We start from the raw sequence: 25,754 nt of genomic DNA, 5'->3' as shown, positions 1-25,754 counted from the left end.
TAAACAAACTTAAGCTAATTGAAATAAGAATTTTACATACATATTCTACAGTATCTCCAATGAACAATAAAACACCGCTTGGAAATTGTTTTAAAATTAACCATGAACGAAAAACGCTTAAAACGTTTGGTAGTTCTAATGTTAAAAAATGGAAAGTTATAAACTTCACATTTTCCTTTGGCAATGGCGTATAAGATTGCCATACATATTATTTGGTATTACACGCTTTTGGTTGTGGTAATACGGAACAATTTATAAAAATGCCTAACATAAGAATATTCAAGATGAATTATAAATTATCAGCGCTACAGATTGTTTTTAGGATAGCCTTTAAGTACATTGTTCAGGTCACACTTTCGTCCATCTCGATTGTTTAAATTAATAGATAATTAGAGATTATTATAAACTCACAATAAATATGGGAACTGGTCATCTCCTGCAGTAATGTTGGAAGATTAGTATTGCAGAGTAGAAACAATATTTATTCTACTTTTTTTCTTACAATACTATTTTTGCTCTGAACAAAAACTATTTTTCCTATCTTTATCAACCAAAAAAAAAACAACTAAATTGGTCAACAATTTGCAACTTGGTCTTCATACTCCATCAGCAAAAAAAAAATCATCTCACCATACCATGAGCATACCGTTTGCTTGTTTACTAACGGAAGTCAATACGCAACAAATGTAGCTGACAACCGTTGGTGAAGTATTTGTCCCAAAGGAAACAAAAAAGAAAACCCAGTAGGTACATGGTGCAGTTTCACACGCCAAAAGAAAAAGCAAGGGTTTTACCACCTGCTTCTATCAATCCGTTGGTTCTGCTTGAAATCATTGCCACAGGCATGAGCGACGGCAGCAGCAACAGCAGCAACATATGTTAGTTCCGGGCTCTACCATGTTTTCCACACGGTGATATGTTTCCTTTCGTTCGCTTTTATTCGAATGTTGCGTGACACGTAAGCACCCTTTTTGCTTATGGGAACTACAGTCACCAGTACCCTTCACGTGCAGTACTTGACTTTTCCATCCGAAAACCGTTCGGAGACGTTTTCATGTCAATCAACACCCTCTCTCTTTGGTGTATTTCACGTACGAAGTGCACACACACACAAGTGTTCAAGTGGCTCTTTTTCCCTTGGATATTTTCTTCCACAAGCATCTGCAAACCTTCGACAGGCGTCAAGTTCTATTTGGAAACGGAGCCAACCAAGGACAGTGATTTTCCGAACCTCTGCATTTTTCTCACCCCGGGGTTTGTTCCCTTAGAAGGAGTAGATTTTCATCCAAACCTGCTTGTGTTTGGTTTTCCTTTTTTTCGCACCCATTTTCCTCCACAGCCTCCAATCGTTTGCTCGTGTGAAATGTCATCCGATGTTGCGGCTTTTTTTGTGTATGGAAAGCATAATCCAACCAACACGCCATGCCACCAATCCGTTAGTCTTTGCTTGCAAATTTCGCTGACGCTGAACAATTTTAGCTGTGTTCTTCGCTTTTAAGTCGTTTTTCTTTATTTTTTTTACCACCTTCTTTTAAATCACACCAAAAACCCCGGCGAAAAGAAGCTGTTAAATCCCGTAACAAAACACAGTGTACAAGAACGAGAACTGGGAAAGAATGTTTCCCGCGCTAAGTGCAATAATGAAAACCACATTTTAATATAAGAATGAATGGAATAAAACAAAACGCATAAACCAAAAAAAAGGGGAGATAGTATAAAAATTTCTTCACAATAAAGAAAGGGAATAAAAATCATATCCCATGGCCCGGAAGCATAAAATCCAGCTCAAAGGTTTATGTTTTCTTTATTTTGTTTCGTTTCGTATGGTTGGCATTTTTCTGTGTGTGTGTTATAGCGGTTTCATAATTTTCCGACACAAAATTCCGACTGTCGTCTGGTGTGAACCGTGGTAGGATGAGAAAGCAATAAAAATCCTTTCCTTTTTCTTTTGGGGTTTTGTCACCCCGGGCTGGAAAGATAACGGAGCTGATGGCAATGGCAATGGTTTATAGTGTGGAAACAGATTGAAAACAGACCTTTGTTGGATGGATTGGCAATTCTTTTTCCTTTAACCATTTTGCTGTGTAGAATTGCGTGTGTAGGAATGTAAAATAATAAATTATCCTTGTGTGAAATGATTTTACAAATTACTAGACAAAAGAGAATGTATGGAAACATACAAATGGATATCACTGCTTCTAACAAATCTTCCTTTATGATCGATACTAATGTGTTGCATATGTTTAGCTTGTGATGTGATGTACAATTCGTTACTCATAGACATTAAATAAGGTTCATTCATATCAATAGACGGAATCTCTAAAAGAACTCGACTCTAAAATTGTCGTACTTTATGTAAAGTTTTACTGCCAACTAAATTATAGTCCACTAACAAACTACGTCAGAATCAGAACTATCAGCACTTGAATTCTGTAACAATCGCAACATTCATATTCGAATAACCAAAAACCAGAGTTTACCCGCAGACATTCATCCCATATTTCTCTAATTTTATGTGACTGTTAACCCCAAGTACCCTCTGTTCTGCGATCAGAAACGATCCAGAACGATCGTTCGAGAAGGTTAGTCACTTTAAGGTAATTTATTTTCATTGCTCTTCTCTCCATACGTGTGGAAGAAAGGAACACATAAAGGTTTAAAATTTATTTGATTTGGCATGTGGAAAAATGTGTGTTAATTTCAGTGGTTTCAAAGTCACACTCGAAGGAAGGAAGGAAAATTGAGGCGTTGGAAACGTGTTAGTTAGTTAGTTAGTTACGTTTATTTCCATTTTTACATATTTAGACTTATAATAGTGGTTCTGTACTTAATAAGTAATGGGTACGAATTCTAGTTCTCTCCTCATTGCTGAATTTCCTTTTTAGCTACTTGGCTGGTGTAAATTTTTATGACGATTCGTGTTTTGATGAGTAAATAAGGGAAAAATTATTTGGATTACAAAAACCCTTGGCAAAAGAAAAAAAACTTAAACTAATTGTCTATCCTATCCTTACATCTAGCCCTTAGCCTAAACAAACACTTAAAATTTTTGGACGGCACACTTATAACCTAAAAACTTAAGAGTGCAGTTCTCTTAGTATTTCTAATGTGCTGGTAAGGCACTTGGCATCATATGCCAATTTTTGTTTGTTTAGTACATCAACTATCATGGGTAAGTTACATTCTGAGTGCAGTGAGGACGTTTTGTACCAAGGGGGAACTTTAAGAATAGTTTTCAGAAATTTGTTTTGCGATCGCTGTATTTTTAATTTGTGTGTGAATGCGCAGCTTGACCAGACGGGTGATGCATACGTTATGATCGGGCGAACTAATGATTGATATAATAGTAATTTGTTGCTGAGGTCTAATTTCGATTTCCTGCTAAGGAAGCAGTATAAGATACGGAATATTTTTTCGCATTTAATAGTTAGATTTTCTATTTGCGGTTTATACGTCAATCTTTTATCTAGAAATATGCCTAAGTATTTAATAGAGCTACTCCAAGCAATTTTGTTTCCGTTAATTTTTAATTTTTCCCTAGGCAGTTTACGGGAGCTAGTGTAACGAGTAAAGAAAATAGCTTCAGATTTAGATCCGTTAAGTTTAAGTTTCCATTTCTGGCAGTATTTGGAATATTTCTTTAGAGCCGTATTTAGTGTTTTGATCACCGTATTTGGGTTTTTTGCTGATGAAGATAATGCTACATCATCTGCGTAAAGATATTGTTCGCAATTTCTCATCTTTGGAAAATCGGAGGTATATATGTTGAACAACAATGGTGACAAGACGCTACCTTGCGGTACCCCTGCCGATGGGGTGTAAGGGTTTGATGTTGAATTTGCTATATGTATTTTGTTATACCGGTTAGAAATAAATGAATCTATTATATTAATTAAATATCCTGGGAAGTTTAATTTGACGAGTTTATATATAAGTCCATGGTGCCAAATGGAATCAAACGCTTTTTCTGTATCGAGTAGCACTAATCCTGTTGATTTCCTGTTTTGTCTATTATGAAGGATATTTTTGGTTACTCTATGTATTTGATGAGTGGTGGAGAGAGATGGCCGGAAGCCAAATTGACTTGTAGGTATTATATGATTGTTATTTGTGTGCAAAGCTAATCGGCGTTCTATCAGTTTTTCGAATACCTTGCCTAAACAGCTTAGTAGACTGATGGGTCTGTAGTTTTGAGGGAGACTGTGGTCTTTGCTTGGTTTTGGTATGGCAATAACTTTAGCTATTTTCCATGAATTCGGAAAATAGCCCAGCTTAAGACATCCATTTACAATCAGATTGAGATAAATAAAAGCTTTCGTTGGTAGTCTTTTCAGGGCGTTGTTATTTATCTTGTCGAATCCCGTTGATTTTTTAGTTTTCAATCGACTTAAGATTTGAGAAATATCTTTAGGTTTGAATAACTGAAATGAATTTGCATTTTGATTGTTCTGTGCTGCTCTAAAATTACGAACTGTTACGTTGACTTGACGTTCTATCGGACTTACAAAACTTTCAGTTATTTTATGCGCTGATTCAAACACTTTTTTTAGAGCTTCGCTTTTTTCATTCGAAGTAATAAGTGTTTCGTTATTGCATTTTAAAACGGGGACTAATTTCTGATTATTTTTTATAATTTTTACAAATTTCCACAGTTTTGTATGATTATGTTTGTCTTTGTTCATTGATTCTAAATTTTTTGACCAGGAAGCGTTTCGCAACTCAGATAGTTTTAAATCGATCTGTTTTTTAAGAAAGTAATAAGACTGTTTCAGTTTGTTATCGAGCCTATGTCTCTGCCACTTTTTTCTACATGTATTGCGAAGTTTAATGAGCGAAAGAATATCTGGGGGGATAATTAAGTTGTATTTTCCCGGAGTTATGAATGGAACTGCAATGTCATGTGCTGATAGTATAGTTGTTGTGAGTTTTTCAATCATGTTGTCGATTTGTTCGTGTGTAGTTATGTTGTTGTAGGAAATTTCTGCTGGGTTTATTCTAGAGTTAATGTAATGTTTAAATAGAGGCCAATTTGCTTTCCTATAGTCGGGTAATAATTTTTCAGGTTTAACATTGGTTTTTTCATTTAATACTGTAAATGAAACTGGTAAATGGTCGGATGAGAAATGTGTAGAAGTTTTTAAATTAGAAAGATTAAGATTATTTTTAGATAGTGTGATGTCTATCGTGGAAGGATTACGAGTTGAATCGGCAGGGATGTGCGTTGGTGTGTCTGGGAAACAAATGGAAAATTCCCCTTTCTGTAGTTCTTCAAATAGTTTTTTACCGGCAGAATTTGTAGATGCACAGTTCCACATTTTGTGTCGAGCATTTAAATCCCCACATATAAGAAAATTGCTTCTAATTTTGGTTAATTTCTTTATGTCGTTTTTAAATTTGTTTATGGAAACGTTTGAACCGGGATGATACGCCCCTACGATTGATAATAATCCGTTGGTGGTTTTTATTTGAATCCCTATTGCCTCAATTACCTCGAGCTTGAAAGAGGTCATGAGTTTATATGCTATGTCACTTTTAATTAATATTAAAATTCCCCCTTTGGTACTTGTAAGTCTGTCTAGTCGAAGGCTATTATAGTTACTAATGTAGAATTTTTGTTCTGGCTTTAGAAAAGTTTCAACTATTATCATTATATCCGTATTTTTATGCTTTAAGAAATGTTCGATTTCGATTTTTTTATTGGATACGCCGTTTGCGTTCCAGTATGTAATTTTTATCTCCTTTTGTGAATCCATTACGGAGTGAAACAATATTTACTAACCACCTCGAAGATCGCGGTGATTTGTTGCTCTTTAGAATTACAAGAGCGTAATTTACAGAATACTTCTCCTACAATAGCGGTTAGTTCTGTAGCGTTGAAAAGGTCGTTTTTGTTTGTATTAAAGTATGGAGTATCGTTTTGTTGTGTTGAGAACATTCTGTGATTCGATGGTTTTGGTGGGAGAGCGGGAAAGGCATTGCCTTCGAAAACGAAATCTCTACTCACAGGTTTAGGAACGCTTGTTTTGGGTTTGACCGGTCTTTTTGGGCAACCCCAGAAATTTGCTGGATGATTACCATCGCAATTTACGCACTTTAGCTTATGCGTTGGTACTAAGCCATCTACACTTGATGTCGATGCTGGGCAGCTACTCGATTCATGTTTGCCTGCACATTTATTGCAGGTAGTAGGGTGGAAGCAGTTTGCGGCTCCGTGTCCGTACGATTGGCAACGTTTGCATTGCATCGGTCCTTGTCTGTTAGAGTAGTAGTTGAACTTTACTCTGCAGTGTGCCAAGGCGTTTATACATTGTAACTTGGAGAGTTCAATGCTGCCTTTTATGAAATGAAGAAGATAGGTGGCATGTTCTTCATATTTTTTGTTGCGGATGGCTAATTTTTTTACCGCCACTGGTTTGATGCCCTCGGTCTCGAGCACTTTCATCACTTCTTCCGTGGGCATGTCGTACAAGCCGTTAAGCACTATTTTTGTAGTGCGTTCTTCTGGTAGTTGATACGTGTGGAAATTTACGTTTGTAGTTGAGAGGTATTTCACTACCGTTTTAAAATCCTCTGCCGTGTTCACGTACACTACGACACCTTCGTTCGCTACTTTTGTTGTGTAGCGCACTACACCTGCGGTAACTATTTTTTTGTGCACTTCTCCTAGGGACTTGCACGCAACTTTTATTGGAGGAATACGTTGATTTGTATACGTTGATACAGGTTTGCTGGTATTCGTATCCATCGGATGTTCCTCTTTGTCTTCAAGCAGTGCGTACGTGTTGGGTGTCACTACTTTTAACTGCGCCGTGTTCAGCTGATCCATGCGGTGAAATTTCGATAAAGGAACTTTAACATTCCTTGGTTTAGCAACTGCTTTGCCTCGAACCATGTTGACGATGGGTCGGGCGACTAATGTCGCTCTAGGTTTAGGTTTCACTTTCTTAACTTTTGCTTTTTGTTTGCTTATTTCAAGGATTCTACTCTTCGCTGTGGGAGACTCGGTACAACGCGTGTGTTCTCATAGAAGTCGGAGAGAGAACTGTTGGAAACGTGTAATTTGAAACATTTGGTCTTAATAATGACGTTTCTATACGCCTGTGCTGGGTATTGGTTCTGCAGGTGAATTACTTTCAAGGCAAGACTTACATAGTTTAGGAGTATGGGTGGTTGTGTAGCATCAAATATGAAAAAGGGAAATGATAAACATGGGACCGAAAAAAGTTCTTCTAAATCCTGGTTTTATGTCTAACTGACTGTTAAACTGTTTCGACATTTTATATACTTTTTTTCTGAAAAGATTCTTCTATTGTCTGAAGAATATAAGAAGCTTAAAGCAGCTAAGGTAAGTCTTGCGCTAGCTTCTTTTCGCGTATTTATAACGCCGTGGAATGGTCTTCAAATATCGCACACTTCTCTTGCCATAAGTACGGCGATTGCCAAAATCACCCGAGTCAGGACAACTAGCCTTTGCTTCTGGATTATCCTGAACAAGTATCTAGCCGTGGACCTTCGTGGGTATCTGATTAGCCAGAACCTAAGACGAACTCGCCCGCTTGAGGTTTCGATTGCAAGAGTCAGTTTATTAGTAATTTCTTCCGGCTTATATACTAACAATTCTGAGTTTTAAATGTAAAAGTGAGATGAAAGAATTTGAACGAGATGGAATCATTTCCGCACAATAGCATTAAGCACATTCTTGGGTTTAAGCGCATAGCGTTGATCATAGCACTCGTAATACATCCTCAGCGTTTTATGTCGTTATCGATTGTTATGATTACCATCGTCGGCATCAATGTTCACCAAAATATTGTTTTGTTCGGACATATAGCTTAATTAACTCTTTCCACATGTTATTGAATTGTACGAAATATGCCGTTCGACAAAACTATAGGCAGCAGTTTGAAATTATGGATAGCTGCATGTACAATCCAGCGAAAATGGCAACACTGCAGCTTTCAAATTCACGCTGCCCAAGTTTTAAGCAAATGTGCCTTTATACTCTACTAAATATGTCTTAAAGCATGAAGTTTAACAAATGCAATGAACAAATTATTAATTAAACTTTTTGCCGAACAGTCAGGAAAGACGAAGAAGATTTATAGAAAATGGTGATATTGACTTCAAAATTACATTATAAACCCTATTTAAACTTTAGCTTTAAAGTGCTTAACCAAAGGTTTCCTTTTGCACTGGATTTCCTTTTATTTTAATAGCAAAATATTAACAATTTTCTTGTCTAAACACGATTATATTGGTTTTGCAAACGAAGACTTTTTAAAATGCATTGTAAACTTTTAAATCTCCTTGGCTTAGCAATAAATGATTGCACATTTCTTAATAATTTTGTCAAACTTGTACTTTACGATGATTTATGACGTAAACCGTCCAATTCGAACAATGTTTTTTGAAAGTTTGTAAAATTGTCAGTTTAGTGTTTTTTTTATTTCCTTTCACATTTTCTGAAATCTGTAGACTTCTAAACGGTTTCTGGAGTCGGTTCAGATTCTGTTTAATTTTAATGCTCATTAAAAAACAATTCTCATTAACACTGTGACCTCGTTCTTGCTGATAAGCTTTATTTATGTCTACTCACAAATTGATCATCTATTAAAATAGAAACGTTTCTAATGCAAAGCGCATCACTATCAATATAACCTTCGCATTTTGATTTGCCAACAATCGTTATACCTAATTGTTAATCAAAAATTCGTGGTAAATTCACTTGTGGACCCTGCATTATCAGGCTTGTGCTTTAACTCGCATAATGAGTGTAGGGGCTTAATGGTAAATCGTTTGAACGACAAAACGAAATTGTAACAAAATTCAAATCATAAACTTATATCACCGTCAGCTCATGATAAGTGATGAAAACCAAACATTCGATGAAATTGAAGCAAGTATAAATGTGTTTTATTTTTTCGCTGAGGTGTGTTCAACGATCCTCACGCACAAAACATCAAGTTTTCGGGTGATGAGTTTCTTTTTTCGATTTTTTTTGGACCAACGATAGTCATCATAAAATCAAGTCACGCAACGGCAAACAGTGACACCACCGGTATCCACAAACCGTGCTGCTTCCTCTTTGGTTTCTTTTCTGCTTTCTGTTCGACGGCTTCAAATCAAGCAAACCGAGCCAAAAACCGAACCGAAACCGAGGAAACATCCGCATTACGAACGGTTTTCGGACGGTGTCTGCAAAAATGAAAAACAAACATTCCTTCCAACCATCATCGACCATGGCGGAGGGATGGAGGCGATCGTCAAATATAGAGGTGAAATAATAATAATACCCGTGCTGAGCGCGAAACTCATTTGTCCCGCTCCACGGTTTGGAGCTTTGGAAAGTGTGTTTGCGTAGCAAAAATTATGCTAAAAAAAACAATAAAATAAACAACGCGTTGAGTTTAGTTGAATTGCAAAAAGAAGGTGACATTGAGTGAGCGTATTGTTGATGCTGAAGGAGACAACACGCAAGCAACGCAATGGGGGCAAGTTGACTAATTTTGTCCACCGTGAAATATACGGCGACATTTAAACTGCCATTGTAATGCAACCCCATTTGATGGTGGAAGCAGTGTTGCGAATAACAAAAAAGGTAAATTGTCAAATTTGTCTATCAGCTATTGGGGGTATGAAAAACGAACCATTTCAAAAAGGGTGGTGTGAGTGTGCTTCATACTTAAAAAGCATTGACGTGGCAGCAGTAAGCCAGTTTGTGTCTGAAAATCGAGAAAAAAACCTCTCTACCTCAAATAAAACTATACGCTTAATGGGTGGGCTGAAGGGTGGTTGCGAAAAAGGGGGTGTGGGAGGGGTGCGGGGGACATTGTAAGGGAAGGCACGTAGGCACGCGCGTTTTTACCGTACACAGACCGCGCTCGCTAGCATTAGCGTCTTCTAGGCGAGTTCGTACGCGTGAAACTACCTCCAAACCACCCATTTCCACCTCTTTAACTGTGCTCCACCAAAAACGGGGTGGAATCGTGCGTTACGAAAGCAAAATCGCGCACACACACTCACCCGCTTGCATGCATCCCCCAAAAACGCGGCGTTCCGAAGCTCCCACGAACGCATCACAAAAGCCGAACGAAAAACCGAACACAACACGAACACGTAAAACTCGTGAAGGCCTTTTTTTGGATGATTGCGGAAGGCGGAAGAGGTAGATGGGAGGTAGAGAAGCGTGAATAGAGAAGAATTCACGAAACCAACCCTGTCCGACACATCACGGTACCGCCACTAACCGACGCCCCTGGGGGTGTACTCACACAAATTTTCTTCTCACCCGCTCACCGCTTGTGAGATGGATCTCGGGGTGAGAATTTGTGTTAGTGAGATTGATCTCGAAAATCACGCCTAAGTAGCATATAGCGACCACTTTTAAAGAGGCTGTGAAAGTTGTTTCGCGCTTAACTTAGCTACTAAACATCTACGGAATTTAGCAGTCGGAAGGTTATTTTACTACAATCTTACTTCGCTTTGTAACTTACCTTACGGAATGGTAGAAAATGGTTAAAAGTTGCGCAACTAGCAACGATCGTATTACTAACAACTACAACACACGACGCAATACCACTTGTTTTACTCACTACCGAAAAAGACCAAAAAACTGCGTTACACTACACCCGATTCTGGTGCGAGAGAGAGTTTTAAACCGACCCGATCAGCAAATGGGAAGCTCGGCAAGGGTGGCGATGTCTCAAAGGTAGGAAAATCAGCCTGTCACACAAAACGCTATATTCTCACCGTCTGCCCCAAATGACAAACGCTGCTCGACTGTGGCCACTTCGGGCGTTCCGTTGGTGGAGTCGGATCGGTTATCACCATCGTAATCATTATCCCCATCATCATCATCGACGCCACAGCATCGTTTCGGTGGGGGGATGAAGACATAACCCGACCGTAAAGAAAACCGTCATCATCAGCAGCATGTAACTGTACCGCCTACTTTTTTTTCTACTCCGGGAGAGCGTTCGCAAGAGAGCGCACGAAAGAGCGAGAGCGCACACCAGCGCGAGAGTCTATTGGTGGTGAAAATCCATTTTGTTCACGTACGCGTACTCACCCTCTCGCGTGCACTAAACGCACAGCTTGGACTTGGTGGGTTGCATTTTCGCCCTATCGCTTTCCTTTTCGTACGCCCTTCAAAAGGTTGGTACACGGGTACGAATGAGAGCGAACGCGAACACACGAAAAGGGAGGCTCGAAAAATGCCTTTTTCATCTTTTTCGCCTTTGATTCGTGTTTGGGTGTTCGGGTTTTCGGGGAGCGAAATTTTCCACGAGGCGAATTTGAAGCTTCGCAATTTTCCGGCAGTTTTCCCCCCCTTTTCACGAGTGTGTCACGATTCGATGCCGATTATGCGATGGAGTTCATCGTACACCAAACATGCCGACGTGAGTTAACGGGTTAACGAACCCTTTTTTGTTGGTGCTTTCCAACCCGACACGACGTGGGGGCGAAACCGAACGATCGAATTCGTTTCGGTTGGGGTAAATCTGGTGGGCGAATTTTCTCGGCAAATGTTCGGGATTTTTTCGACAAATTTGAAATTCGCCCAACGAACCGACGGAAGGCGAAAGGTTTTTCACGCGCGTGCGGCTGGGTTTAGTTGGCCTTCGGGATTCGAGGCAGCTTCATGTTGACGTGGGAATGTATGCCGTTTGGCCGGGTAATGATTGATGGATAAAAAAAAGGAATGTGATTGGATGATGAAATAAGATAGACACAATACATAATGTCAGATGTGTAGCTATAGTTAGTAATTACTTCTAGACATTAAAATCTCCTTACTTAATCAAAAAAACTTGTTTATTGTTGGTTTTTTCCAACTTTTATTTGATCCATCGTCATACGAAATAATATAATAACAGTATTCTTATATTGCCGAGATTGTGGACGCATCGAAGCGAAGAAGTTTTCATCGTGACGTCTGATACTTCATACTTCATGTCTGATGGACATAACTTATATGACTTTTAAAACATTTTCTCTTTTTTTGAAGAAGGTTCGGTGCATTAAACACCATTCGACACTTTTTAATGCAGTAGAAGTTAAAACTAAAGGCAAAAACCAAAGTGATGCAGAATTTCTTCAGAGAATCCATCAGCCTAACGGTAAGGAAGCTCCTAAACAAGATGGACGTTGTTAAGCGAAAGTGTCAGTCGAGTTCTGAGCAGCACACAATTGCACTGAAGGATCATTTTGGTAAAAAAAAAATTGTAACGAAGCACGGACTTCAAGGTCTTGGTGGATGAAAAAATGAAGACATTTACTTTAAATACTTTAGAGATGATATCCTCTCCAAAACATTGACGACTCTAACATCATGTTCCTGTAGACGCTATCAGTATGTTTTGAAAGGTTGTTTGATAGTATGAATTGACTCAATATGCAAAGAAACCACTATGGGTGATTGGGTGTTAAAATAAAAACGTGTTATTGAAGACCGCAACACCGGGACATATAACCTAAGTTGCCTGTCCCCTTGAGGAATACCTTTAATACCAAACAATAGAAGGTCCAGCAAGAACAGTACCACCGAAATACTTTACAGTACAAATATAAGAATGAGAATAATTCCCAACACTTTCAATGGGTGCCATTTAACCTTCCATTAATGCCATTAATGGGCGAGAAAGAAAGAGAGAGAGAGAGCTAGAGAGAGAGAGAGAGAGAGAGAGAGAGAAACATTACACGAATTTTACGTTAAGGTTGGTCGACTTAATACAGACTTAAGACATCATATTTTCTCCTGATATCAATTTTTGTTTTACTGTTGGACTGGACTACTCTGGACTACTGTTTGATAATATAAGCATTTACTACTACTTCTTGGCTTAACGACCTTACAGGTCACGCCGGCCATTTCTGGCTTACTAGACTTATTTTACCACGTAGCCGGGTAGTCAGTCCTTGCTACGGGGGGACGGTCCGAATGGGATTTGAACCCGGTCCGGCCGTGTGGACTGGCGCCGTTTATCACATGCACCACCGGGCCGCCCCAAATATAAGCATTTAAGCAGCTTAATTTACTAAAAGAAATCTGATGTATTTACATCGTGAACGTTCATTTTTTATTTTCGCATAGAAATCTTGCTTAATCCACCAGCCCATGGCTTACAGGCAAAATTAGCGACAACGACTGTAACACACTCTAACTGGATTTAAATAATTAATAACTTGTGCTCTTCATACGCGTTAGAGACCTTTTAAATCTGCTTGTTTCAAGCTACTAAGAGTCTCATCCATTACACATGTCAGGTCTAGACGGGAAGTGAAGAACATAACCTATAACTCACATTTCTCTGTAATAAAATTTGTTGTATGAACGCACTTCTCTTGCACACAAAAACCACACAAAAACCTTTGCCTTACAAGGTAATTCTCTCATTTAACCTTATTTAAATCAACGCACATATCCTCCATCGTAAACAAATGCATGATACTTTTATATGCAATTAAGTCTGTCTGCTTCTCTCAACATCTTGCAACATGTTCAAATCGTCCCCAGTCCCGCTTGCAAAGAACAGTTTAACTACAAAGCAAATAAAAGCTACCTTCTCCCACTAACGGATATCGCGGGTATACACAATATGAAAGCCACGGGACAAATGATGATAGTAATAAAAACAACCACAACTCCTCACACTTTGCTGAAGATCGGCTTTTGTCTTTTGTTGTTGCCGTGCGCATCACACGTGTGCGGGGAACTACATTTTTGTATCATCAAAACCGGGGGCCCGCTAATGGGAGGCCACACGGCGACCTTTGTGCGTTGTCTTGAGCAAATTAAAAAGGAGCAAACCATTTGGGGGGTGGAAATAGAATAAACTTCACTGCCTTTATGTGTGCACCCATTACCGAGGCCGTATAAATCAGCACAAGCCGGGACAATAAGAGGGCACACGAAATTTGCACCAAGCGACACGTAATTAGTAATTGCAAATGAGCAAAATTTCGCACATTTGCTGTGTGCCATGTGTGCGCATGATGGGAACAGAAATGGAAGAACTTTTTCCTAAAAGGCATGCAAAAGAATTATTAATGTCGTTAGCGTAAAAATTACAAGACTTCGAAGAGAGCTTCGTGTACTTGCAGATAAGTTAAGATCGTAAAAAGCAATTTTGAACTGTTCGGAAATTAAAGGCATTTTAGTAGTGAAATATGATAAACGAAGTACATTTACCAGGACTACAAATATTTCCCTTCTCTTGGAATTAAAGGCAGGCGTATGAATTCTTAGGTTCATAATAAAAACACATCAAAAAGAATTAAGCTAATAAGCAGTGTCTGCCTTAAGCTGCCAGGCTCATCTCATCAGGAACGATTCCATTCTGGAAAAAAGATTTAAATCATCAATCTTTTAGCTACAGTACAATCTTGCCGTTTAACATCTTGCTTTTCTTTGATAAATGACATTCTTGTTCTGGTAAGAACTGTTCAATTAGATAAATTTCGTACCACCCGAAACCACTCACTCCGGGTGTGGGTGGGATTTTTCCAATCTTCTTCCCACTTATCACTCAATACCCTGGAACACAGGAATGCTCCATAATGGGACAAAGCGTATTGATTGTTTGAATGCAGTCAGTCGAAAAGATACAGCCAGCAGTGGCGCTTTTGTTCGTGTCATACTCCGTGCGTGGGAGAGTTGGAAATTCCACCTACCCACCATCCTCGGTGGAGCCTCTCACGACGACTGTAGGGTGAGAGGAAAGAAAATAAAATTAATGAATGGCAAAACCATTAAGCTGGTTTGGATTTTTTGCTTTTTGCTTGTGCTGTGCTACATATAAAGCAGTTTGTGAAGTGTTATTATCCGATCGATTCTTCAAGGAATTAGTGGTGGTGGAAAGAGATTAGATAAGTGTGCATCAACCAGAATCTGGATACTTATGGTCGTGTTTGTGCATTTTAATGATGAAATAAAATTGTTTAAATTATATGTTATTTTGCTTTGGCACGTGTAAGTGACCTAACGCAATAGTAAATTCCAGTTCCATGATAGACTCTTTAAGATCGTTTTCAATCTTTTATTTAAAAGGATTTCTTGATAAAAAAATGAATGAAAACGAGAACTCAAAAAATAAATTTAAAAAACGATTGTTTCCCAAACCCGATATCCTCCACAAGGTTTTTAGTGTAATGGTTGCTAAAAGATGTCTAAATTGATGAAAACAGTAAGATGTACCTAGTAGACTTTCTGCATCCATGAATCCAAAAATGTGATCTGTTCCATCACAAATTCTTTTAATGTTATTTTGTTAAATGTGAACATGACTTAGTGGCAACCAAATCTTTCTAATTTCATCTTTAAGCCTCCGTATAGTCTCGTACTGATGTCCAGCTTCAAGAAACTCTTAAAGTAAATTGTCCCAACTTGTATCTATAATATTGAAATGTGTTGAAAATGTTGCTCAAGTCTTACTATTGATTCCCTGTTAATTTCTTTGTGCTTTAGCTCTTTTTGCCTTGCGAGTGAAAAGGAATCCAACGTAATTTAACTGAAAAATAAATTGAAGGTAGTTATGAAGGTTCTTCTGAGAAATTTTAATATGTATGCAAGATGTTAATGCACGTAACACTGTTCATGCGTATTGAAATAATCGTTAACTCGCTCACAACATAATTGCTGGATGCACCCCATGTTAAGATAGAATCATCTCCTTCAATACGTCGTTAGAAAGCGGGGTTCACAGTCCTCTTGATCAGTTCTGTTATCAGTTCATCGTGATCTGATCAGTAAGGAATATAGCTACCTCTTCCATCAAGTTTTTAAATTTTAATCGCTTCAATCTATCTAACTTGCGTTGATAACCTGAACATTACTTCACAATTGACGAGATCCATTATTACACTCATTCTTCCTTCATTGTCTTTGCAAAAGGAAAATCACGTAATTTTGTTCTGAGATTTGTGAAGTTGGAATATTTTTATGTCTGTCCTCACAATATCAGTAGTGTCCATCACACTATTGCTTATGATCTTTTTGTATGAGCAGAAGTTCCAATTATTTATTGTTTATTACTCGAGGAATGTTTTCTTTGGATGATCAGATGACTCCTAAAGCCTAAACGCTCCTAGCTCATTCATATAGGTTTTCATTGTGTTCGTGGATCTTGTTCAAAGTACATAAATCTATTTTTTTATCAGGCGGTAGACATCTCCTAATTAGACATTCTACTGTTAATTAGATTAATAATTCCGAGTGAGGTGATAACTTTCAAGATCCAAGATTTGTTTTTGCTTGTGATTGTATTTTGGCCTTTTTTAATGCAAGTAGAAGTTCAAAACTTCTTCAATATTAATTATTGTTTGCTTCGGTTTTCCATAGAAGTCACTCACATTTAGAAGACAGTGTAGAGCCTTACCTACATCCCGGTGTACCAGCAATATCGCCTTCCCTAATGATCCCCAAGGACCACTTTGGATTCAGAATCGATTCAATTGCAATACTCCAAGAAAAAGGCCTCTTTTTTCCTGCTTCTCTCATACGTACCCAACAATCAATTGATTGACTTTTCTCTTTCTCTGATTCCCTTGGAACTTTAACTGTCTTAAGCGAAAGCAACCATTCCTTGACAGTTTGATCCATCCCTCGTCAAGTAAGTTGTACCGGGACGGTTCGGTACGGATCGAATAAATAAATTGAAACCCACTGGTTTCAACGTCACTACGTTGTCTTTCGGTTGCGCGAAAGCATACGAAACGCGTAGACCATACGAACACAAACCCCCAATGTTGAAATGATTTCTGCGTCGAAACGACTATTATTTCGAAGGGTAACTTTCAAAGAGTCAGAGGGTAAAGAGAAGAGAACAACAACAAAAATTGCGAAAGAATGCGTTACCATAGCTACCACATACACCCACCACACAATTTCTGTCTGCCTGAGCCTGCGTTGGTTGGATTTTGCTGCTGTTGTAGCGTAGTTTCTATGGAGCCGTTCCATAAAAGGGAGTTTCTTTGTTCGATGGAAGATTTCTTTGTCCATCGGTGCCGGTTTGCTGGACATATTGCAATTAGACATTCTTCTTGTTTTATTACGCAGTTCACCACATAACTTCGCTAGTTCGTAGTGTGCGGTTTGAGCCATGGCAAGTGAAAGGAATTGATTGTTTATGCGCTTTTGCTTTAGCGCTGTGAGTGAATGTATTGTGAGAGGGTGACTCACAGCGTGCGGCATGTAATGCAGCTCACACCCCGTATAATTATAATTTTTTAATAGTACTTTTCTTCTCTAATGCCTGTTGTACTTTACTTTAATCATATAAAACAAATTATACTCATTCGCTTTCGTTGTAGGAACGAGAACTACACGTTATAACCTTTCATCTCGTTACATATTTTTTGTTTTTAATGGAAAACAACAACCACAACCTTCAAAAAGTGTAAAAAGACCGCCTAACAATGCGATACGATAACACCGTAAACGTTTACCGCCACTTCATGAAGCGCTTTAATATCAACATATGAACTTTGGTCGGTTATTTACGACTTGCCTTGAAATGAGGAAGGCGAAAAATAAAATAACAACCCGAACAATCGAACGTTATTGGTACCGAATTAGTTACAGCCGCATGCAAATGCAATTGCAGCGAACAGCGATGAATGCAGCCCGACGGGGGAAACTAAAGGCCTTTGTGTAAAAATAGCTATTAGCATGAACCCATTCGTAACGCTTGCAACTGCAACTAATTGTGCAGCGTTTGAAACTATCGATCGGTGTGATCGGTATTGGAGCTGTGTACGATCATCGTTCCGTTTCGGTTGTAGAATTGAAAATTTATGTTTTCCTTTGACGTGGTAGAAACCGCAAACCGAACCGCTTAAGTGGAACAAATGGTGAGGCGATGTCTGACTCTCGACTCGTTTCAGCAAGTATTTTGCTTCTGCATTTTGTTGTTGTTTCTTTAGTATTTTATACAATTTTCTCAAAAAAAAAATCATTTTGAATTAGAGAAGAAAATAATCTTGAAATTGATGCATAAAAGTCAATCTTGATGGATTGATATCAATCAAAGTAAAAATAAATACTGCAAAATGAAAAAAACAATGAATAGTTAATGAACAGTTAGTCAAAACTGATTCATTATTTCCCTGAAACGCAACAAGTTTTACGAGCAAATTATTCTGACAAACCAAGTATTCGTGTGGGTAATCGAACAGCTCATCGTTGCAGGCGTATTTATCATCTAAATGCAGCAAACACTGACGTAACACATTTTACCTGGAACTTGTACTATCAATCTTGAACCCAACTTTACGATCTATTGCCGATGTATCAGCTTATTAAGTGTTTTAGCTGATGTAATGCTAAAGAATGGATGTGTGACAGCACACTTTTATGATGCTAAAATACATCCTCAATTAGGGAGAACTAAGTGTACGTGATAGAGTAATTTTGTTGTGATCGAATAGTTAGATAAGATGTTTTATGAACAGTGAGTAATTGTTAGTAAGAACCAAAACACAAAGCAAATGATTCATTCCTCTACAAATGTGCTCCATGGCATTGTTTTTGAATGAATTTTTGGATTAGATTGTAAGAAGTATTAAAATGAGAAATAAAGCGGAAAAACAAAAATCAAAAAAAAAAATCAAACCACTTTAAAACAAATTAAATAATTGATTCTAAATTAAAATATGAAAATATTTACATATAATTATAAATTAGTAGAAAAATAAAGTAACAAAATACGAATAAAGACTATCATAACCGTTTAAAACAATTGAAAATAATGAAAATAAAAAAAAATAAAGAAACATTAGAGATAAAACAAAACATAAACATATTTTAAAATAATGAAATATTAAAATTATGAGAACTTAAAATAATAATTATTTATTATTATAACAGAAAATAACACAAAAGAAAATAATAATTATTTGTAATGCATTAACTTAAAACAGAAGTAAAAATTAAATAAACGTACAACACAAATGCAATAAATCAATACAAATACAATAAAAGGTATAAAATTAGCTTTAAAATACAAAATGTTAGGAAAAGATTACTTTCACAAAATTTAATTGACACCCATTAAATAAATTATTGTTGATTTATTTAAATTAAAAACGAATTGTAAGAGAAAAAACACAAAATGGAATATTTTTTTAGACTGTTCATGCACTATACACATCGACTAGTATGTCCTCGTTAATATGGAAATGTTCTAAGCTTGTAGTTGCATCTGTAAAATATTCTCCATTTACCCTTTGACGCTCGCGTCCCTCCCCAACTAAGATTACTGCCCGTTAACATCGTGACACTTTGACTTTGGTAGCCACAAAAGCTAAACGAAGGTTAACGACCAAACCAGTGGACACGATCGATAGAAGGAACGTGTTTGATGAGAGATTTTGCTTCAAAGTACAGGTACGTCCCCATTTAACTGGCCCCTGGGATGGTATGAGATTGGGCGTGAGGTTGTAGAGAGAAAAATCAAACCAAGATCCAATTCGGGCCCGTCGGGAAAGCTTTGCGAAGATTGACAAAACAACCGGGAGTGTCGGCCATCCATTGTTCCCTTGTACACGTTGTCGTCAGTGTCATCGTTCTATCGTTGTAAGTGGAGCGGGACCATTAAGAAGGAGAGGTTGTTTCTATGCTCTGACCTGACCATTTCATCGTATCGACTTTCGAGGGTGAAGAAGAACATTTTACGTTTCGCATAAACAAAACAAAACGTGCCGGGAATGTTAAAACCGGGAGGGAAACATTGACTGTCCGTCGATAAGCATATAGGAACGAATGGAATCGAACCACCATCGGACGGTGTACGAGATCGAGATTAAGGCTCGATTTTTCTTATTTGCTTAGTGGATGGTAAATGACGATGGCGATGGTCCGGTGAAAGGACTGTGCAAACATTTTAAAATATCACGAACAATCACAGTGGAAGGCAGAATGGCGCTGCGACGGTCATAGAGCAAGGACGACAGTGTTCGCAATGGACGCAAGACGTCTAACAACATGATTGCAATGCTGACGAGACAGGATTGGGAATTCGCCAATAGGGAGAGAGAGTATATTAAGAAGGCAGAGAATTTGAAGTAAAGTTTTTAGAAAATCTAAATTGATTTCCTTGAAAGTATTCATTTTTACACAAGAAGTTTTGTCTTTTAATTATGGTCGTTCGAAAGCATTTGAATAAAATGTAACTAATACTTACAAGTTATGAATAAAAAGTTCATAAGTTCTTTTGTCCAATTTATTTTGTAGATCAAAGAAAAACAGCATTTATTTAGTATATTTCTGCAGAAAAATGATCTTAATTTCGAATGTTATTACATGTGAGGTATCTTCTCCTTTTGGGGCTTTACAACATGAAGAGGTCTAAACCTACCATTTCTAGGTTTCCTTTACCCTTAGTGGGGTAGGGGCGGCCTAGTGTTCTATATTATAAAATTCGCAAGTTCCGCACGGCAGGACCAGGTATCAAATCCCATTCGGAACGTTCCCCCTGATTGACTATCCGTCTACGCGGTTGAAATAAGTCTAGTAAGCCAGAAATGGCAGGCATGACCTTAGAGGTTGTTAAGCCAAGAAGGGAGAGAAAGAGAGAGACAGTCATTCTTGCGCACAGGAGTATGGTCCGAATTGGATTTGATATCCGTTCTTGTTGTATAAAGACTAATGCCGCTATTGCATACACCACCCATCTAGTATCATCAATCAAGTTTATTTGCTTGAATACTTAGCAAAGACTTAGTATAAAATCACAAGAAACTACTTATTTACTTATTTGTTTATTTATTAAGTTTTTTTTAGTCTAAAACTGATGTTTTTTGTTCCAAGTCGAGCAACATCGTCTATAAATTGTTTAAAGGCCTCAAAACCATGAGGAACTTACGTGAATGCACGTCATTGTATACCTCATTACAGTACGTCATTGCTGTCCTTGTAGCTACAATAATTTTTTTTACAACATAATTACAGGTTATTACATTACATTATATCTCTCTTTGTCCTCGTTTCGTTTCCAACTCCGATTAATCATATCCTCTTGCAATTCTGTTATCCAGACCTTTGTCAGGTTTTATCTATTTTGTTTGACTAATGATAATTGGTTAAGGATTAGTAATGTAAGATTATTTCTCTCTATTGCGCTTCTCGGCAGACAATATGCAAATAATATATTTACACGAGTGTTCGAGGATGGTCGAGGACGACCTTTAAATGTTCGTCAATGTTGCCAAATCTTAACAATATCTACAAGAATTTAATTGATTTTTGCACTATTATCGCTTTTTTGCACTGTGTTGAAACAAACCATGGGCATAAAAATAATTAATTCTTCATTTTATTATTCATATAGAACGACCTGACCTTATTGAAATAATTAATTCTTCAACCAAGTAAAAACAAATTAGTTCACTATTATCGATATAAACAAAAATTAATCATTTTACTATACATAATTGACATTCCTGCTAAGATTCAGCTTTCCGAGTTTGACTTTCCATTTAAATTAATATCCCTTCTACCTTATTAACTCATCAATCACTTTACTTCGTTTTATCAATCAAATGAGCTTTCGTTGTGCTCCTTCTCTGCGGACATGAATGCGTCACGAAGAAAGCTAAGCCTAGATAAATCACTGCCCATCGTGCCACGTCAGACAAAAACTTATCCTCACATGCGAGTGATTGGGAGCTTTCGAGTGATGAGAACAGGAGAGCACATGTACGATACGGAATAAAACCACCTCGATTTCGGGTGTGTGTGTGTCATTTTGTTCCGTCCTTAAATACAGATAATCCAATCAAAATTGATGGTTTGGCTGGGCGCAAAGAAAAGGCGGACATTATAAATCATGACGGAGCGTTTGTGGCCCTTTCCCTGTTTTTTTTGGGGTGGCTGTTTCTGTGAGTGGAAAAACTCTGCTCTGGGCCGACTGTTCGAAATTTGTCAGCAAATAAGTATTTGCTGCTGTTACGATACTCCTTTGTCTCCATTCCATTTGGGTGCATTTTCGTTCGATGGTTTGTTTCGTGGCAGTTTATTATCCGTCGCTCAGCAAAAGGCTCCATAAAAACCATATGCGACAGGCCAGTCAACTGGCTGGAGGATGTCATACTGTTGGGAGGTTAGTTTTTCCCCTTTATTTGCTATCTCCCTTTGGTTTGTAATGTTTTCCTTCGTAAGATTCGTTGTAGTTTTTGGCAAGCGAAACGTTCGGAGCAAAAACCTCTAAATCGACGACACCGACGAATGGCTGGTGAGAAATGTACGTACATTTATGTGAATCTCGTTTGATTTCTTTACCATTTCTTGCAATGTCAGAACAGACGACATTGCCACGGATGTAGCAGGTGCGCTTTATTGGGCTTGGAGAAGACTACTTTTATGAAGTTGTAACGATTGGAGCGAAAGAAATGATAAAAATATTAATATTACAAAGCAACAATTCATATAGAGATTAAAAGATTACTTGAAGAAATTGTTTGCATTCCATTATGCAAAGAAAGAAAAACCAAACATAGAATTTACAAAGAAATTACTCCAACTCAAAAGATTGCAAACTATAAAAATTAAATACGATGCAATCAAGCAATTACTAAAACAAGGCAAACCTTTGCTGAATTGTTTTGTTCTTGAGCTCTTATTAAGCATATTTTTATTTCTCTTCGACCTTTTGCTCCGTTCGTCTGCTCGGAAAAAAGCCAAAAAACATCCCACAGGGCAAAACGAGCAAAAAAACCCATCTTCATCAGCAACGGTAATAAATCTATAAAATCAACCGCATTGTTGGGTGGGCGTCATGAGGTTGGCCACACATTGAGCAGCAAGCGACTTAACTTCGGTATTTCTTTTTACGAGTTTGCACCCGGCCCCGGAACGACGATACACAGGCCATAACGTAGGAAGACCTTCAGAAAAAGCTCCACGGAGCAAAAGAACCACATTCGTACCAACACGTCAGCACGAACTCGGAATCGTCGGAATTGGTTTTGATCTATCGGTCGCATACGGATTCATAAAAATGTGTTTTATGCCCCTTTTTTGGGGTGGCCCGACCGTTTGTGTGGAGTGCCTTCAGTATTTTCGGTATTTTCTATTCTTGTGACCTTAGATGAATGATATTTTCGACGGTAGGTTTAGGCATGGAGGCGGACAACGATCGAATCTTTAGTGCGAACACAATGCGTTTGGCCTTCTCCTGCACCGCAACTTCCCCATTTTCTCCCACCAGCAACTCGACCCGAGCGCTTCACTCGGCGTGGTTTATTATTGTTTCTCATCTGCTTCCTTGGAAGAGTAAATACACAATGCCGAAACACCGGTGGAATGTTGTTTGGCCTTGCCCGCCAGCATTGGCTTCTTGCCTTGCCTAATTCGAAAGTAATCGCTCAGCAGACCGAGTGCCTACGATTTTCAACACTTTTTGTAGTCTCCCTGCGACGACTCCTCCACCGTACGCGCCACCGTACGACGGCGTTGTTGATTTTTCTCGCTACCACCCTCCTGTCCGGCCTAAGCAGGGCCCCCGTAGGAACTGGTGCGTTCCATTGGTTTCGTCTTTCAGTTTCCCGAATTTTACTCCACCACCATCGAGTGCGAGAGAAGTGGAAGAAACAGCAATAGCAGCAACAGCAGTAACGTCAACAGCGGCAGCGCCAGCATGCAACTCGTGTTGTTTATTTATCATCAGCATTACACGGAGTGCAAAGTTTCTAGGGTAATGAATAATAAAATTAAGAAACTCTATGTGGTGTTTTCGACTAAGTTAATAAACGTGGTCGATGCTATAAGATGCTATAAAATAAATATGTTTACCTTTTTCGGTTGAAAGAAGATGAACCATCAAGATGTTAAAATTTTTCTTAAGTTTAAAAAATTGTCTACGAGGCCTTTTTAGCTAGAAAGGCCGTGATTATCATATTTAAAACATATCGATAACACCTTCGCTAAAAATTGGGATTTTAATAAACTGGATAGGTTTACTTATACTATTCTTCTGTATAAAATACAAAAGCTTAAATACAACATGAAAAACCAACTTAAGGTACGATTTTTATGTAGAAAAATACATTTTTTCTGAAATTTTGTAAATAAATATTCCGCCTTTGTAAATAGAAGAATATGGAATATGCAAAAATAGTAAAACAATGAGAATTAAACAAACAGTAAAATAGAACAGTATTTTGCTTTTGTTTTTTGCATATAACCATGAGAAGTAGCAAAACGAAAAACCGAAAAGTGAACAAAAAATCAAATGAGGCGTGTTTAAAAATGAAAAATAGATAGTGAAATGAAAATAGAAAACTAACCCAGCATTATGCATTTTACCAACAGGAAAGATGACAATGTATAAAACGAACGCTACATCCAATTGTGTAGAAAGAAATTAGTTAAAAAATGTGAAAATGATTGGTTTTAACAAATTGTCTAAAATTTTTAGAAAAAAAAGATTACTGTAATCATTTCGTGAACTAAATCTTTTATTATTAACTCTAGAAATTATTAACAACAAAAATGCATTCAATATTTATACAGTAAAGTTATTTAACAAACTTTATTTCTTTCAGAATTTGAGAATTAAATTCACTTTAAAAAAAAATAATTGTATGACGAAATTCTTACACCTCGCTTCAATTAAAGTTCATGAAATACAATTTAAGTTAAACCTTTTTAAATTTTGCTGCATAAAACGAAACCGCCCATAATGATGTATTTCTATTCCATTTCCAATGAGTGAAATTAAAACATACATTTCTTGCCACTCCCGTCACTTTTCAATCCATCTTCAACCAGCCTACGCACACGGGCCCCGCTACGCCGTGATCCGTACTTGTTTTCTGTGTAATCAAAACGCCTTGCCTCACCATTCTCCCTCACACACCCGTTCTCATCCTTCACTGTCTTTGCTTTACTACCGCCATCGGCAATGGGAATGTTGTGGATCTCTTTTTGTTTTCCTCCTATTTTGCTTTCACCAAATCTCCTACTTTATTTACACGATCGCCCACAAGAGAACTTCAAAACCTTCGGTGTACTGCAGAAGGGGGCTGATAGCTCCCTTTTTTTTCGATGCCCAACTAGATAGCAGGGGTGGGCGAAGCCAAAGAAGGTAGTGGAATAGGAGACAAATTATCTGATCATCGCGATAATGACTTCGACGACGAAATACTAAATGAATGACTTTTGCCACCGGGTGTTTATTTTTATTCTCGTATTCTTGTCTTGTTTCTTCCCCGTTTTTTTTCGCTGGTATAGAAATTAAGCTACATCTCTTGATGGTCGTGATTGTATCGTCACGAAACCAATAAGAAAAAAAAATAGAGAATGACCGTATCGTAGAAAATAAAATTAAAAGATGAGCAAAACATCGACCGGAAGCATAAGATTTTACTTTCGCTCCAGATCTTTGCGGGGCGCGAAACGAACTAGCAACGGACGAACGGACAAGAAAACAAGAGAGAGAAAAAAAGCACCGAACCGAACCTGATCTTAGAAGGTGAATCCCAAACGTTTCCAGCACCGGGGGCAATTATAACATATTTATGAGGTTTTATTTATACTCCGGTGTGCTCGGTTTTTGCCATGGTAAAGCGATAAAGTGGGAAGAGCAACCGTTTTTATGAAGCTTCCTTTTAGGGGATCTTTCCGAAAACCAGGAAGGAAATGGCAGAGACGAGCAGAGATGATGGTGCTGAGAATATGGCTTCACTCATGACCCATGCTCTCGTATATTAGTACCATTAGGCCATCGGACAAGTGCAAGTGCATCGGAAAGGATCAT

At 37.9% G+C, this 25,754-nt stretch overlaps 2 protein-coding genes across 2 annotated transcripts in view; both read right to left on the bottom strand.

Moving 5' to 3' along the window:
* The window catches only part of LOC125771936 (protein suppressor 2 of zeste), a 58,290-nt gene extending 47,160 nt beyond the window's left edge, over positions 1–11,130 (bottom strand). The window contains exon 1 of the mRNA XM_049443133.1: positions 10,494–11,130. The gene's annotated coding sequence lies outside the window, so the exon portion shown is untranslated. The remainder of the gene's footprint in view (positions 1–10,493) is intronic.
* Positions 1–25,754, bottom strand: part of LOC125771996 (uncharacterized) — a 439,681-nt gene that overhangs the window by 98,131 nt on the left and 315,796 nt on the right. The window lies entirely within an intron of this gene.

Source organism: Anopheles funestus, chromosome 3RL, assembly GCF_943734845.2.
Source record: "Anopheles funestus chromosome 3RL, idAnoFuneDA-416_04, whole genome shotgun sequence".
Classification (NCBI taxonomy): Eukaryota; Metazoa; Arthropoda; class Insecta; order Diptera; family Culicidae; genus Anopheles; species Anopheles funestus.
This window is presented reverse-complemented; position numbering and strand designations above follow the sequence as displayed.